The sequence below is a fragment of the Cricetulus griseus genome (assembly GCF_003668045.3).
Source record: "Cricetulus griseus strain 17A/GY chromosome 1 unlocalized genomic scaffold, alternate assembly CriGri-PICRH-1.0 chr1_0, whole genome shotgun sequence".
In the NCBI taxonomy this organism is placed as follows: Eukaryota; Metazoa; Chordata; class Mammalia; order Rodentia; family Cricetidae; genus Cricetulus; species Cricetulus griseus.
The window spans coordinates 183542077-183558467 of record NW_023276806.1 but is presented as its reverse complement, the minus strand read 5'-3'; positions in this window follow the sequence as shown (position 1 = coordinate 183558467).

Below are 16391 nucleotides of genomic sequence, written 5' to 3'. Positions count from 1 at the left end.
GACAATGTCTGGGCATCAGGATACTGTATTTGAGATTAGAAATAGACATGAAGTCTTCTGAACATGACATAGCTATTGAACTCAAAAACTCTCTGCAGCCATGGTGATATGCACAGAACTTGCACAAGGTTGGGCCCATCAATATTCCATCATGGATGAGACAAGGTCTCATGAGGCCCCACCCCTACCAGAGGGACTATGGGCTATTAACATTTGTTGGGGGAGGGGTGTCAACTCTTCGGTGGCGTAGCCACAGATAAGTTGCTCTTTCTTCACTGAATCTTCCCAGGCAAGTAACTCTATTTAAACTCAGTGGTCACATGCAAAAAGGAGACATGGGGTCAGCAGGGGACTTATTGAGAAGAATGATGCCAGTGGAAGAGGAAGGAAGATGAGGGAGGAGAATAGCGTGGGGGTGAAAATAGCTCAGATTCACTATATAAGTACATGAAGCCACCAAATAATAAGTTTGTATGGGGGGAGAAGTAGACATGTAAATAACTGCAGAATGAAGATGAAAATGCAGGTGTGCACATCCTTGCACTCACAGAACTCATGAGGTCTACAGACCACTTCACAGTGAGCTTTGATGGTCTTAGGAATTCCGAGATACCAAGCATGGTCCTGATTGAGAAGCTGAACATTTCCAGGCTGTCAGCCTCATGGAAACAGCATCTGGATGTGTGATGCCAAAACCGCTTTTGAAAAAATGAACCCCCCCCCAATATTCACTTTGGTAAGAAGAAAGTATGAGACAAAGAAGAAGCACCACAAGCAAGGGAAAGAGCAGAGCCCTCAGGGTCAGGGCTATTAGGAGCTACGTCTGTACCTAGCTGGGTCACTTTGAGGAAGCCACTCTGAGCCTTAGGGCCCTCACTTTCAAATGAAAATGAGGAAAAGAACCCCTACTCCATCTGTATTGCAGAGAAATGGGGGGGGGGTAAAGGAAGCAAGCAAACACCTCAGAAACAGTAACCAGTAATGTGTTATTGTCATTGCTCAATGTGACATGAAACTTTGGAGGATGTGGAAGCCCGTGCAGGTATAAAAATTCTAAACTGCATTCAGAAGGCTCAAGTTCTGCACAAAGAATGCAATAAAATTCCTGGCCTACAAACCTTTGTTTAGATTTGGAAGCAAAAGGACACAGTCTCTCCAGGCACTCTCCTCCCTTCATCTGAGGCCAGCCCAAGCTCGGTATCCTGTTGCTCCCAGAAGACAATTTGCTCCAGGCCAGTTCAAAAGAGGTTATGATGTCAAGGGTGAACTTGAATGACAAACCACTTCTCATTTCCCAAGTAGGATGAGTTAACCAAGGATAGAAAGTGACTCAGGTCTGTTCGGTACAAAGAAGAAAGCTATTCTCTGGTACTATGGTCACTCTGTGAACAAGGGAGAATGGCCTTTAAACCTTTAAACGATGGTTATACATGTACATTCTGTTGATTTCGTGGGAATTTTAATGTGAGTTTCACACTTTGTAATCACAGGCTTTGGAATTCACCTATGAAATGTTAAATGGTTCTGGAAATGTAAAATGACACCGCTTTTCCTTCCTGCTGATCCCAGAAATGCTGTGGGGTGATTTCTTTCTCAGCAGTGGAACTAGACTGGTTTAGTTTTTTTGTTTTTTTTTTTTATTTCTTTTTTTCCCCCAGATTTTTGGGAAATGGTTTCAATTACCTGGTGCCATGCCTTGATTTTTGAGCACCTCCACAAACCCATAGAGCTTGGAAGTTCCTACAACAGAATAAAAATGTGAATGGTGGGACATGGCCTTTTGGGCTATGATTTCACAATGCTCACCACGGAGCTGGCACAGACACACATGTAATAGAGGAAAATGCTTATGCTGTGGTGCAAGGCACCAAACAGCATCAATTTCAAACAGAAAGGACTAAGGTTAAAATAATAAACTTTAAGTGATGTGTGCCACATGAGATATTTGGTTCCAGATGTAGGAAAAAAACCCAAACCAAAATCTTTTTGCTTGATAATTCCAAAACAATACTACTTTCCTAGGTTTCTGACTTTGATTTTACCTCAATTGCTCACAGATTATACTCTGACAAGCCTGGTGACAGGACGGGACTGTTTAATATGCACACGCCAGGAAGCCCGCATGACACTCTGCACTACATCATTCCTGACTCCTTCGTTACTGTGGCCACTGGACCATTTCTACAAATGGATCATGGAGTTTTCTTTTCAAGAAATATTTTAAATAATCATTATAAATAAGTGGTGCACTGGAAAAAAATAGACATTCTTTATACTATAATTGGCAATCTCTCCAAGACCTTAGCAATTTAGAGCGCAATTGTGTAAAATTGAAATTGCAACATTTTAATAGCAAATATAGACATCAGTCATGGAAAAGTCCAGAAACTGGCTCCCAGAAACCAATATTTTGGTATGGATTTCATAACTCAGTTGAAGGAGCCAGTAGTCTCTCCATCATTTTCTACTTTTGAAGTTGTACTTTAAATTATTTTGAAAACGCTGAAGCATGTATTTTAATTTTAAATGCTTTGACCTTAATGTCCCTCAAGTCCAGAATATAAAACAATCATGCAAATAATTATTACTCAGTTTCCTCTATGTCACCATATCTTTGTGAAGGAGTTAAGTTTTTTTTTTTTTTTTTTTTTAATTTTATTTTATTTTATTAGTTCTAGTTAGGGAACAAGCTTATTTCAAGTCCCTTCTCCCTCTCCCTCCCCTCACCCCCAAACTTTCTCCCCCACCCCCAGCCCATCCCCCCAACCCCATCCACCCACTACTCCCCAGGCAGGGTAGGGCCCTCAACGGGAGCTCAGCAAAGTCCACCAAGTCTTCCTATGCTGATCCTGGGCCCTTCCCCATGTGTCCAGGGCCAGAGTGTAACCCTTCATATGGGATGGGCTCTCAAAGTCCCTTTTTGCACCAGGGAAAAATACTAATCCACTACCAGAGGCTCCCTGGAGTGCAGAGGCCTCCTTATTGACATCTATGTTCTGGGGTCTGGATCAGTCTTGTACAGGCCTCCTGGACAGCATCTGGGGTCGATGTGCTCTCCCTTGTTCAGGCCAACAGTTCCTGTGGGTTTCTCCATCCTAGTACAGACCCCTTCGTTCTTCATTCCTCCCTCTCTTCAACTAAATTCCCGATTTCGGCTCATTGTATATCTGTGGATGTCTGTCTCTGTTTCCATCAGCCACTGGGTGAGGGCTCTAGGATGGCATAAAGAGAAGTCATCAATCTCATTTTAGGGGGAGGGTTTTTAGGTTATCCTCTCCACCATTGCCTGGATTGTCAAATCGTGTCATCCTTGTAGGTCTCTGGAGATCTCCCTGGTTCCTGATCCCTTCTCGGGCCTACAGTGGCTCCCTCTGATATCGTTTCTCTCATCTTGCTCTCTTTCCTCTATTCTTCCCCCAACTCAATGTTTCTGCCCCTCCATTTCCTCTCCTCTTCTCCTCTTCTCTTGCTCTTATTGTAGCAGCTCCTTCCCCCCCCACCCTCATGCCCCCAATTAGTTCGGGAGTTCATGCCATTTCCATTCCTGGGGACCATTTAACCCTTAGAGTCCTTCATGTTTCCTAGTTTCTTTGGTGAAGAGCATTATATACTGGTAGTCTTTTGTTCTATGTCTAAAATTCATATATCAGTGAGTACATACCTTGCTTGTCTTTTTGTGACTGGGTTACCTCACTCAGGATGGTTTCCTCTAGTTCCATCCATTTGCCTGCGAATTTCAAGATTCCATTGCTTTTTTCTGCTGAGTAGTACTCCATTGTATAAATGTACCACATTTTCTCAATCCATTCTTCAATAGAGGGGCATCTAGGTTGTTTCCAGGTTCTGGCTATTACAAACAATGCTGCTATGAACATGGTTGAACATATGTCCTTGTTGTAAGTACATGCCCTATTTGGGTATATACCCAAGAGAGGAATGGCTGGATCTTGAGGTACACTGATTCCCATTTTTCTGAGCAACCGCCATACTGATTTCCAGAGTGGTCTTACAAGATCGCACTCCCACCAGCAATGGAGGAGTGTTCCTTTTTCTCCACATCCTCTCCAGCATAGATTGTCATTGGTGTTTTTTATTTTAGCCATTCTGACAGGCGTGAGATGGTATCTCAGAGTTGTTTTGAGTTGCATTTCTCTGATGGCCAATGATTTTGAGCACTTTTTTAAGTGTCTTTCAGCCATTTCAGATTCCTCTGTTGAGAATTCCCTATTTAGTTCTGCACCCCACTTTTTAATTTCGTTGTTTGGTGTTTTGGTGGCTAGCTTCTTGAGCTCCTTATATATTTTGGAAATCAGTCCTCTGTCAGATGTGGGATTGGTGAAGATCTTTTCCCATTCTGTGGGTGGTCGTTTTATCCTACTGACTGTTTCCTTTGCCTTGCAGAAGCTTCTCAGTTTCAGTAGGTCCCATTTATTAATTGCAGACCTCAATGTCTGTGCTTCTGGCGTAATGTTCAGGAAGTGGTCTCCTGTGCCAATTTGTTCAAGGGTTGTTCCCACTTTCTCTTCTAGAAGATTCAGTGTGGTTGGATTTATGCTGAGATCTTTGATCCATTTGCACTTAAGTTTTGTGCATGGTGACAGGTATGGATCTATCTGTAATTTTCTGCATGTCCGAATCCAATTGTACCAGCACCATTTGTTGAAGATGCTGTCTTTTTTCCATTGTATAGATTTAGCACCTTTGTCAAAAATAAGGTATCCATAGGTGCGTGGGTCGATATCAGGGTTTTCAATTCGATTCCATTGGTCTATCAGTCTATTTTTGTGCCAATACCAAGCTGTTTTCAGAACTATGGCTCTATAGTAGAGCTTGAAGTCGGGGATGGTGATGCCTCCAGAAGATCCTTTATTGTAAAGAGTTGTTTTGGCTATCCTGGGCTTTTTATTTTTCCATATAAAGTTGAGTATTGTTCTTTCAATGTCTGTGAAAAACTGTGTTGGGATTTTGATGGGGATTGCATTGAATCTGTAGATTGCTTTTGGCAGGATTGCCATTTTTACTATGTTAATTCTACCTATCCAAGAGCATGGGAGATCTTTCCATTTTCTGGTATCTTCTTTAATTTCTTTCTTTAAGGTCTCAAAGTTCTTATTGTACAGGTCTTTCACTTTTTTGGTTAGTGTTACCCCCAGGTATTTTATGTTGCTTGTGGATATTGTGAAAGGTGATGTTTCCCTGATTTCTTTCTCATTGGATTTATCATCTGTGTATAGTAGGGCTACTGATTTTTTTGAGTTAATTTTGTATCCTGCTACCTTGCTGAAGGTGTTTATCAGCCGTAGGAGTTCCCTGGTAGAGTTTTTCGGGTCACTAATGTAGACTATCATGTCATCTGCAAATAGTGAAAGTTTTACTTCATCCTTTCCAATTTGTATCCCTTTGATCCCCTTTTCTTGTCTTATTGCTATAGCCAGAACTTCAAGTACAATATTGAAGAGATATGGAGAGAGTGGACAGCCTTGTCTTGTTCCTGATTTTAGAGGAAACGCTTTGAGTTTCTCTCCATTTACTTTGATGTTGGCTATTGGTTTGGTATATATTGCCTTGATCATGTTTAGATATGTTCCTGTTATTCCTGTTCTCTCCAAGATCTTTATCATGAAGGGATGTTGGATTTTGTCAAAGGCTTTTTCAGCATCTAGTGAGATGATCATGTGGTTTTTCTTTTTAAGTTTGTTTATATAGTGGATTACATTGATGGATTTTCGTATGTTGAACCATCCTTGCATCCCTGGGATAAAGCCTACTTGATCATGGTGGATGATTTTTCTGATATGTTCTTGTATTCGGTTGGCCAATATTTTGTTGAGTATTTTAGCATCGATGTTCATGAGGGATATCGGTCTGTAGTTCTCTTTCTTAGTCATATCTTTGTGAGGCTTGGGTATCAAAGTGATTGTAGCCTCATAGAAAGAGTTTGGCAATATCCCATCTGCTTCTATTGTGTGGAACAGTTTGAGGAGTACTGGAATTAGCTCTTGTTTGAATTTCTGGTAGAATTCTGCAGTGAAGCCATCTGGCCCTGGGCTTTTTTTGGTTGGGAGGCTTTTGATTACTGCTTCTATCTCATTAGGGGTTATAGTTCGATTTAAACTGTCTATCTGATCTTGATTTAATTTTGGTAAGTGATATTTATCCAGAAAGTTGTCCATTTCCTTTAGGTTTTCCAATTTTGTGGAATACAGGTTTTCAAAGTATGACCTAAAGATTCTCTGGATTTCCTCAGTGTCCGTTGTTATGTCTCCCTTTTCATTTCTGATTTTGTTAATTAGCATGCTCTCTCTCTGCCTTTTGGTTAGTTTGGCTAGAGGCTTGTCTATCTTGTTGATCTTCTCAAAGAACCAACTCTTTGTTTCATTGATTCTTTGTACTGTTTTCCTAGTTTCTACTTTGTTGATTTCGGCTCTCAGGTTGATTATTTCCTGGCGTCTACTCCTCCTTGGTGAGTTTGCTTCCTCTTGCTCTAAAGCTTTCAGTTGTTCTGTCAATTCTCTAATGTGACTTTCCTCCAGTTTCTTCATGTGAGCACTTAGTGCTATGAACTTCCCTCTTAGCACTGCTTTCAGGGTGTCCCATAAGTTCGGGTATGTTGTGTCTACATTCTCATTAAATTCTAGAAAGTCTTTGATTTCTTTTTTTATTTCTTCCTCAACCAAGGAATGGTGCAATTGGGAGTTATTCATTTTCCACGTAAATGTAGGTTTTCTGCAATTCGTATTGCTGTTGAATTCTAGCTTTAATGCATGGTGGTCTGATAAGATACAGGGGGTTATTTCAATACTTTTGTACCTGTGGAGGTTTGCTTTGCTGCCAACTATGTGGTCAATTTTTGAGAAGGTTCCATGTGGCGCTGAGAAGAAGGTATATTCTTTTGTGTTTGGATGGAATGTTCTATAGATATCTGTTAAACCCAGTTGTGTCATAACTTCTTTCAGATCCTTTGTTTCTTTGTTAAGTTTCTGTCTAGTAGTTCTGTCCAGTGGTATAAGGGGGGTGTTGAAGTCTCCTACTATAAGTGTGTGTGGTTTTATGTGTGGTTTGAGCTTTAGTAATGTTTCTTTTACAAAAGTGGATGCTTTTGTATTAGGGGCATAGATGTTCAGGATTGAGACTTCGTCTTGATGGACTTTTCCTGTGATGAGTATGAAATGCCCTTCTTTATCTCTTTTGATTGCTTTCAGTTTAAAGTCTAATTTGTTAGATATTAGTATTGCTACCCCAGCTTGTTTCTTGAGCCCATTTGATTGGAAAATCTTTTCCCATCCTTTTACTCTGAGGTATCGCCTGTCTTTGAATTTGAGGTGTGTTTCTTGTAAACAGCAGAAGGATGGATTCTGTCTTCGTATCCATTCTGTTAGCCTGTATCTTTTTATGGGTAAGTTAAGACCATTGACATTCAGGGATATTAACGTCCATTGTTCATTGGTTCTTCTTAGTTTTGGATTTATTGTTGGTGGTATCATTGCGTGTGGATTTTGCCCTTCTGTTTCTTTTTGTGTTTGGTGAAATTCGATTAACTACTGACAGTGTTTTTGTGAGTGTAGTTATGTTCGTTGGGTTGGAGTTTTCCTTCCAGAGCCTTCTGTAGTGCTGGATTTGTTGATATGTATTGTTTAAATCTGTTTTTGTCGTGGAATATCTTGTTTTCTCCATCTATAGTGATTGAAAGTTTTGCTGGGTACAGTAGTCTGGGTTGACATCCATGCTCCCTTAGTGCTTGTAGGGTATCTATCCAAGACCTTCTGGCTTTCAGAGTTTCCATTGAGAAGTCGGGTGTGATTCTGATTGGTTTGCCTTTATATGTTACTTGGCCTTTTTCCTTTGCTGCTCTTAATATTTTCTCTTTATTCTGTAGATTTGGTGTTTTGATTATTATGTGTCGGGGGACTTCTTTTTGTGGTCCAGTCTGTTTGGTGTCCTGTAAGCTTCTTGTACTTTCATAGGCATATCCTTCTGTAGGTTGGGGAAGTTTTCTTCTATGATTTTGTTGAATATGTTTTCTGTACCTTTGAGCAGTATTTCTTCACCTTCTTCTACACCTATTATTCTTAGGTTTGGCCTTTTTACGGTGTCCCATATTTCCTGGATATTTTGTGTTAGGGTTTTGTTGGACTTGAGGTTCTCTTTGGTGGATGAATGTATATCCTCTAGCGAGTCTTCAGTGGCTGAGATTCTCTCTTCCATCTCTTGAATCCTGTTGGATACACTTACATCTTTAGTTCCTGATCGTTTATCCAACCTTTCCATTTCCAACATGGTCTCATTCTGTGTTTTCTTTATTGTGTGTATTTCAGCTTTCATGTTTTGAACTATTTCAAGAGCTTCCTTCACTTGCTTGGATGTTTTTTCTTGGCTTTCTTTGGATTCTTTAAGAGATTTATTTATTTCTTGAATTTTTTGGTTTGTCTTTTCCTCCAATTCATTTAATTTTTTGTTTGTTTTCTCTTCTATTTCTTTAAGGGATTTTCTTGTTTCCTCTTTAAAGGTCTCTATCAACTTGCTGAGATAATTTTTGAGGTCCATCTCATCTTCATGCTCTGTGTTGGGCTTTTCAGCTCTTGCCGGAGTGGAGTCCCTAGGTTCTGGTGGTGTCATGTTGGTCTTTGTGTTGTTGAGTGAAATCTTATTCTGTCTTCTCCCCATATCCTTTTAGTGGGTGCGGGTGGGTTCTCTCTATCTCCTCTTGTGGCCCAGTGGTGTGTGGGGGCTAGGAATTCGATGTCCACAACTCTAGATGATCTCGACGCTCCTGGTGGTCTCCTCGCTAGTTCCTAGTTTCTTGGTCGTTCGGCGGAATGGAAGAGTGGGGTGCTACCAGATTTGGGGCACAGGGAGCTCCTCCCTGCCTGGGCTTGTCTGGCCCAAGCCGGCAGGCTCAGGAGGGGGTGGTGGGATGGGGGTGGTGGGGTGTTCTGGCCTGGAGTCGGGAGCGGGCAGGAGCTCACTCACCTAGTTCCAGGTCAGTCTTCGGCGGCGGAATGTAAGAATGGAGTGCTAGCAGATTGGTGGGGCAGAGGGCTCCTCCCTCTCTGGGCGTGTCTGGCCCAAGCCGGCAGGCTCAGGAGGGGGTGGTGGGATGGGGGTGGTGGGGTGTTCTGGTCTGGGGTCGGGAGCGGGCAGGAGCTCACTCACCTAGTTCCAGGCCAGTCTGCGGCGGCGGAATGTAAGAATGGAGTGCTAGCAGATTGGTGGGGCAGAGGGCTCCTCCCTCTCTGGGCGTGTCTGGCCCAAGCCGGCAGGCTCAGGAGGGGGTGGTGGGATGGGGGTGGTGGGGTGTTCTGGCCTGGAGTCGGGAGCGGGCAGGAGCTCACTCACCTAGTTCCAGGTCAGTCTGCGGCGGCGGAATGTAAGAATGGGGTGCTAGCAGATTGGTGGGGCAGGGGGCTCCTCCCTCTCTGGGCGTGTCTGGCCCAAGCCGGCAGGCTCAGGAGGGGGTGGTGGGATGGGGGTGGTGGGGTGTTCTGGCCTGGAGTCGGGAGCGGGCAGGAACTCACTCACCTAGTTCCAGGACAGTCTTCGGCGGCGGAATGTAAGAATGGAGTGCTAGCAGATTGGTGGGGCAGAGGGCTCCTCCCTCTCTGGGCGTGTCTGGCCCAAGCCGGCAGGCTCAGGAGGGGGTGGTGGGATGGGGGTGGTGGGGTGTTCTGGTCTGGGGTCGGGAGCGGGCAGGAGCTCACTCACCTAGTTCCAGGCCAGTCTGCGGCGGCGGAATGTAAGAATGGAGTGCTAGCAGATTGGTGGGGCAGAGGGCTCCTCCCTCTCTGGGCGTGTCTGGCCCAAGCCGGCAGGCTCAGGAGGGGGTGGTGGGATGGGGGTGGTGGGGTGTTCTGGCCTGGAGTCGGGAGCGGGCAGGAGCTCACTCACCTAGTTCCAGGTCAGTCTGCGGCGGCGGAATGTAAGAATCAGGAGTTAAGTTTATTAATAACCTTCACTGACTGTATTATAATAAGGTTGATAGAATATTTAAAATCACAAATAGGATAAGTAAATAACGAAACAATAAAAGTAAATCTCTGGTGACTTGAAGTTCAGAAAACACAAAAATAAAAAAATACACTGATAGTTTATTTCATACTTCAAACTATAAAAATATAGGTAAATTTATGATAAAATGCAATATAATGTAGTAACAAAATATTAAAGTAGCAATGAGGGAAAACATTAACCAACTATTTGTAAATTATAGAGTTTACTCAATATATAAATGGTAGGTTCCATCTTATTAGGAACACTGAAGTCGAAATAATATATCTTCTGTCTGAAAGAGTTATAAGGAATCACACTATTAATGAAAATTTCTCATCTGGATTGAAATATTCCTTCCTAGAGTCGAAGACTCCCCAACAAAAATACCAACACCAAGCATGAGAAGTCCTCTTTTGAGTTGTTGGCCGGGATTGTTCAAGAGACTCCCAAAACATTACCAAGTACTGCTATTGCCTTTGGGTGGCCCCCCAGAGATAGAAATTAAGTCCCTATTGCTGAAGAGACAACGAAATTTAGAAAACGGCCCAGAGTCCCCTGAGCTGGAACTGAAATTCCTTTCTAAGGACTAACTTTCATGGTACCAGATGGTGCCATGTGAACATTCAAAGGAGGGAAGCAACCAACAGTCCTATGCAGCTATTGCACCTACGAACCACAACAATTGCTGCTATGGCACAATAATTCTGTGGCTGCAATGGTAACACTCATTCCTTGGTGGTAACCAGTAGCTCTCTAATTGGACTTGAGACCTGCTTCACTAGCAGAAAATCATGCCTGACAATGGAAACCTAGCCAACTACCTAAGGCTAGCAAGATCCTGGAGAAGAACCTGCAACTCCCACTTTACTGAGTCAGAATAATCCCTAACTACATTCTAAATATTTGTTCAGCCCATTGTCTTCATAAGATGGTTGTGTAACACCAGTATATACACAATTATCACAATAAAGATACACATTGAAAATAATAAAAGGGAACATCAAAGTTGTTTTCTTTTAAAAGATTATTTGAAGTGAAATGGGCAGGAAATTATGAGAGCTCAAGGCTCTAACGAAGACTAGAGCTAGCAAATTCATGGGCCAGTCAAAAAAAACAAAGATGTTTTATGCTCTTTCAAATGCTTTGCCAAAGCTATCCAAGTGGAAATGATTTCAGAGAAAAGGGGAAAATCATGGCTTCTGAATTAATAGGCATTGAGATTTTTAGAACAAAGAACTGCAATAATGTGAAAGTATGAATTTGGGGATTTTCTTTGTGTACTCTTCATAGTTATTAATGATACAAGCAATATCATTTGCAAGTGCAGATATTCTTCACTGATGCCTGCAAACATCTTTGTAGCCAAAAGTTACTAATGAACACCTTCTCACCAGTGGGTCCCTACCTCCTACCAAGAAGAAACACTAACTAATTATTTGAGGGAATTTTTCTTTTCAATTTTTTTTATATACTAAGCAAAAAAAAATCCTTGTGGCTTTAAATCACCCAGTCTACTACAGGAAGAAAGAGACCATCTTTTAGTATGTCTTTAAGAAATGTGATAATATATGATCATTTCTCATTTCAAATAACAATTCAGAACATTAGCATAGAGGTAATGTATTGGCTTCTTTCATTAGAATCAACATATTGGTAGAAAAGGAAAATAAAGATTATACATGACGAACCTATATTTATTAGGATTCTTTACACATAGGAGGTATGGACTTTCTGATACTTCAGAAATATAGATATGAGCACAGGTTTTCTCCAATTCTTCCATTTATTATCAATATAAATAGTCCATAGATTGTTGAAAACCAAATGTGATTATAAATGAGTTCAGAAGTGGGCCCATCACACAAACTAATGTGTTACTATTATTTTATGCTCTAGAATATTTACACCAAGTGCAAAGCTACAAGTCCTGCTGCAGCTGTTGGCGAGTCCATTTTATTCCATTCCCTAATGATAAACGGATTCTCTGGACCATACCAGCACCTTACTCAAACTGATAGTCACAGATGAAACTTGGCAAGACCATTAGTAAATCTTTCATCACTCCTGTACTGAAAGGGTTTTCAAGGCAGACAGAGGCCCTCTGATATAGTAACAGAGAGCAAAGATAGGGAAGGACTTCCACTTCTGGCCACAACACAGAAAACTGTCCTCTTAAAGCTCTAAAAGTTGACAAGCCATATGAAATAACTGTAGCTGTGGAGCACAGACAATCCCTGAGAGAAAGGAGCTAAAGGGGGCTAAGAATACTTGACAAAGCTTGCTGTGGGGTACTGAGGAAACACACCAGAATCCAGGACCACAAAGGCCCGGTACTGGAAAGAATGGGGTTGTGCTACCTGGCTGGGTCGTGTATATTACAAACATAGAATTCTAAGTTGAGAAAAGTGCTGGGAGTTAATGTATAAGTTAAATTTCAATCAAGTTCTGTCTGTCTGTGGCTCTACATAGTAGATGTAGAGATCAAGATGCCATGAAACCAGAAGGACCAGCTACCAGAAGAGATCTTGAGATTTTAAAGTTCAACTTTCAACCTGTCAAAGTAGAAATGACCTCACTATACACTCTGAGCTTTGAAAAACTCTAGTAAAACCATTTCTTAAACCCTAAGACTACCTAGACCTACTAAAGATAATCTCTATAAAGCCATCCTAACAAAGATGAAATCCAACCTCAAAAAGATCAGACTATGGCTGCTTAACCTTCAAGCAAGGCGTTAACCATACATGTTGTCACCAAGCTGTGATCTCAGGGTGTGTTTATGCTCCGTCAATTCAGTCTTAATGCACTTCTATAGATAAAACCCTAAGTGACTGAGATGTAAATGGGCTGGGTAATAAGTTTAGACTTTTTGTTTTCTTTCCACATTGTATATTCAACACCAAGTTAGAAGGCAGAAATGTGGCTTTAGTACACCCTCATAAGAAGATTTTCAATCAATCTTGAAACCTTAAAACATTTGACTTTTCACCAAACTCTCTAAACTAATGCTCTTCAGTTTTTTTCCTTAAAATAGTAACTTTTAGAATGTTTGAGTTTTTTCACATTTTTCCTTTTTTTATTGAACTACACATTTTTCTTACTCCCCTTCCTTCCTCCGCTCTCCTCTTCCACCCTCCCTTTGCCCCCCATGTCTCCAATTTCCTGAGGAGAACTTGTCTTTTTTCCCCTTTCTAGGCAGATCCATGTCTGTCTCAGGGTGCTCTTTGTTACCTAGGTTCTTTGGGGTTGTAGCCTGTTCACTGGTTGTCCTTAGCTTAATGTCTAATATCCACTTATGGGTGAGTATATTTTATATTTGTCTTTCTGGGTTACCTCATTCAGGATGGTGTTCTCTAGTTCTGTCCATTTGCCTGGAAATTTCAAGATGTCATTGCTTTTTACCACTGAGTAGTGCTCCACTGTGTAAATGTACCACACTTTTGCTGGTGAGTGGCAATGATTATCACCTGTCTCCACAGCCAGGTAAGGAAAAGTAGCAGTAATCCCAGTTTCAGGTGGGGGACAAAAAAGAGGCTTTGAGAAGTTCAGTGTGATGGACTAAATGTCAGAGGAGCTCTAAATCGTGAGGGAGGTTTCCAGCCCTCAGCTGTAAGATTACAAAGCCATGCACTTATTCACATTCCACCAATTCTCAAAGCTGAGACTGAACTCACAGAGTCTAACCTCAGATGATCTCATTTGTTCCCACAAACGAGAAACTCCAAAAGAAGCAGAGCAATCAAGTAAGGAAACAAATTCCAACTTTCCTTTGGATGTTTCTTGCCTGGCTCCTTTCTCTCCCAGACTAACTAAATTGTCTGTGTTTTTGTTTTGATCTGAATGTGGGTGGAGGCATGGTGGCATCTGTGAATTGTGACATCTGAAATTTTCTTTGTTGTGGTATTTTTATCAAAAATGGAAATTTCCAAAGGATGCCAAATTTATTCCAAGCCCTGATCTGTAATTTACACTCTACATAACTCTCTGTGTTGATTTGACTAATCATGTAAAGATGTGGCAGGCAGTCTTACATGTTTAAACTTTCATGAATGACCTGACCCCTACAAATGCCTACAGTGGAACTTTACATAAGCCAATGAATTTCCCTGATCCTTGGTCTCTTTATCTATAAAAGAAGGACCGTGGACTATATCACCGGAATTCCAGGCCACAGAGCCAAAGTTCTGAGAGATACTCCCCTCAAAATAGAAGCTGCGAATCGAAAAGAAGGAAGGAGACATGCAATAACCCTTATTTAGGGATTCATAGACCACTAACAGTAGGCAATCTAAATGAATAATAAAGCCTCTGAAACAATCTACAGTAAAGAAACCCACTTAAAATTATTTACACTTAAATTTTGTAAACTTATTTGATCATGAAATAGTACTCCCAGGGAGGGAAAGAAAAACCCTATAAATGCCTCATGAAAGCATACCCATTCACTCACTCAAAATACCATGCATTGTAGTTCAGTTCATAAAGTGCTTGATGTGTAAGCATGAAGAAGTGAGTTCAATTCCCCAGAACCCATATAAAATGCCAGGCACAGCACTGCACCTGTATGAAGTTTCTGTCCCACCTGGTCCTACAGCCCCTTAGTCCTAAATAAGCACACAGAGACTCATATGAATTATAAACTGTTTGGTTGATGCTAAGGCTTCTTATTGGCTTAATTATTGGCTTCTTAATTATTAACCCATTTATATTAAACTATGTATTTCCATGAGGCTGTGGCTTATCTGTAATACTCTGGCATGTTAATCCTTTGGCAGCTACATGGCATCTCACCCCTGAGACTCACTCTATGTGTTCCTCTTTCCAGCATTCTCCTAGTCTGGTAGCCCCTCTTATCTTTCTGCCTGGCTACTGGCCAATCATCATTTATTCATTGACCAGTAAGAGAAACATATATTCACAGCATACAGAAGAGCATCCCCCATCATCTCCTCTTTTGATCAAAATAAAAAGTAAGGTTTTGACTTTAACTTAGTAAAATTATATATAACAAAACAGTTATCAAGCAAGAACTATAGTTAACAATATTTAGTTTATTAACATTTGACAAAATTGAAAGAAAATATTATATCATCTATCCTATCTTTGTGAGTCTAAAGTTTTATATGTAATTTATCTTTTACCATAACTAAGGAAAACCATAACCATAACTATCTGTCTTCAACTCCATCAAAGACCCCAGAAGGATATAATATTACCTAAGTAAATAGGAAGTACATTGTAAGCAACTTCCCAAACTCTAGAAATGACAGAGATATCTGGCTGCCTGGACAGTTACTCAAAGTTCTTCTGTAACATTGGGGCATCCATCATCAGCCTATAGGCCTAGAGTGTCTGGCAGACTTCTCAGAAAAGCAGGAAATTTGAATTTGTCCCACCTGTATTGGCATTTTTATAGTAATTTTCCTTTGTGTCCTGCAGAATGTCTGGCAGACTCTTCCATGAAGCAGGAACTCTGAAGGGCTGTCCTATCTTGTTTTGGAAAGTTCAGCAATCACTTTCCGGTGGGTCCTGCATGTTCAGTTTATATAGTACACAATCAAACAGTGCAGGAAAGAGCAGTTTCTTGCCCTAATGTCTAGTCTTGCCATACTGAAAGCAAACTCCATAAGGAACTTCTTTGATGCCCATCTTCCTCTCTGACATAATTCGTGTTTCCAGGAGCAGTTTTATCTCATGAAAAGCCCTAAGTTAACAAACCATTTTAAATGACATATTACATAGGTCTTTGAAATGTTTGAAGAATATGTATCCATTTGAAATATATCTCTGTATATCTAGAAAATCTAACTAACATAAGTTTTGACTATTATAGGTGACTATCTATAATCTGTATTTAATTATACATTACATTTTTAATGAACTGTATAAGCACAATGCCTAAACAAGTATAGAAATATACAAATAACGAAATTGACCTTAAATTTGTATCAATAAACCAAAATCCATACCAATGCAAAGTATTCATTTCTATATCATATTTCCTTTGTTTTTATTTTTAGAATGAGATTGACTGTGATCATTAACCATTTATAACCAACCCCGTTTAAATGAAAACAAGCATTTATAGACAATATTTGGGAATGTGAGTGTAGTTCTCTCCAAACTGCTTCCTGCTGTTTGGGGGTGCTGTCAATCCCAAGGAGATGCTGAGAAAACCCAGAACCTTGTCCAAATCCTGGTTGTTGTAGTCTGTGAGGCTGCATTGTCTCATCTTTTTTGAATGTTGAATCACCTGGGACACTGCTTCAGTGGGTCTTGCTTGATCAAACCATACTAGTCTGAAAGGAATCCACAGCTTCTCAGTTTCTGTGAAAACAAAAGTAGAACATCTTTCCCAAAGTAACATGTCCTTAGACATAAATTTTGAAGTCAAGGCATTTTCA